The sequence below is a fragment of the Poecilia formosa genome, unplaced genomic scaffold (genome assembly GCF_000485575.1).
Source record: "Poecilia formosa unplaced genomic scaffold, Poecilia_formosa-5.1.2 Scaffold422, whole genome shotgun sequence".
NCBI classification, from domain to species: domain Eukaryota; kingdom Metazoa; phylum Chordata; class Actinopteri; order Cyprinodontiformes; family Poeciliidae; genus Poecilia; species Poecilia formosa.
In genome coordinates this window covers 471,564-472,948 of record NW_006800361.1, presented here as the reverse complement: position 1 = coordinate 472,948, position 1,385 = coordinate 471,564, and the positions used below count along the sequence as shown (strand labels likewise).

The 1,385-nt window shown below is 41.8% G+C and overlaps 1 protein-coding gene across 1 annotated transcript in view; it reads right to left on the bottom strand.

The window, feature by feature from the left end:
• LOC103155362 (echinoderm microtubule-associated protein-like 6) overlaps positions 1–1,385 on the bottom strand; it is a 51,265-nt gene that overhangs the window by 30,043 nt on the left and 19,837 nt on the right. The gene's annotated exons all lie outside the window — the stretch shown is intronic.

Here is a 1,385-nt window from a genome sequence, read left to right as displayed (position 1 = left end):
GCGAACACCGGCCCACCATCCCTCTCTCCATCCCTCTTTCCATCCCTCCATCCCTCCCTCACCTTGTCCAGGGAGAACATGGCGAACACCGGCCCGTCGTGAGCCTTCACCGTCTTCAGCAGGATCGGTTCCTTCCAGATGTAAACGTCTCCGTTGGCGGCGCCGGAGAAAACCAGCGCCTCGCTGCGGCCGTAACACACCGACATCATGGTCTCCGGACGACCCACGCTCCTGAACGCACCGCGCCTGAAGGTCAGGCCGCCCCCTGGAGGACGGAGCAGGAAGAGCAGGAGAGAGAAATTAAAGTTTGTACAGAGAAGCTGGTTTAAGATTCAGAGAAAATGATAAAACATCAGCAGAAAGGGAGAAGTTAAAATTATTATTGATCATTTTATTGGAACCAGAGCAGATCTGACTCACACTTAAGCCCAATTTCACTACGATTAAAACTTAATGTTTTTGAAGTGTTTATCATTTAATTTGCTGTAATCAGATTATTTTAACAGAAAAAATGAAAAATCTGCAGTACAGAATAACTCAGCAACAGAAGAGAGAAAGTTTGAGTTTTAATTCTTCATTTAGCATCTAAATTAGCAGCACATTAATTCATGTCAGTAAAACACGGAGCGGATTCTCTACAGATCTGGACTGAAATATTTATTTCATCGAAGCTGCAGAAAATCTGAACCACAGAACAAACAGTTTGAGCCATCAGAGCAAAACCAACTCATTCTGTGTGTGTGTGTGTGTGTGGGTGTGTGTGGGTGTGTGTGTGTGTGTGTTACCTGCATGCTGCCAGAACCGGATGTGTTTGATCCCCACAGTCACCAGTCTGTCCATCATCACTGGGTTACATTTCACCACGAAGATTTTGTCCTTCTGTCCCCTGAAACAGACGGACGAGTCAGAACATGTCCTCATGTCCTCATGTCTTATTTCTGTCTCATCAGATTAAATCAGAGGTTCTGTCATCTTCCTGGGTCAGAACCGAACCAGAACCAGACAGTTTGGGTCAGAACTGATCAAGATGCCGTTTGACTTGACAGAAACAGGAAGAAATATAAAAATAGTTGCTGCTTAAAATAAACAAATTTTCTCTAAAAATAAAAACCAGATTTATAAATAACTTTCAGCAGGTTTCCAAAAACTGTCCCAGTTGATTTATATATTTATGAAACACATTCAGAGTTATTTATAATCACAAGCAGAATTATTTAAAGCATTGATGTGACTAACAGGATGTTCTGAAGTGAACTAGAAATAAATCCATTAGCAGAACTAAAGACATTTTTCAGACTTTAATCCTGTTTCTGAAGTTTATTTTATATTTTGTCTGGTTTTCAGCAGTTTTTCAGTTTTTTCAGGTTTTCCGTACCGGGCTGTTG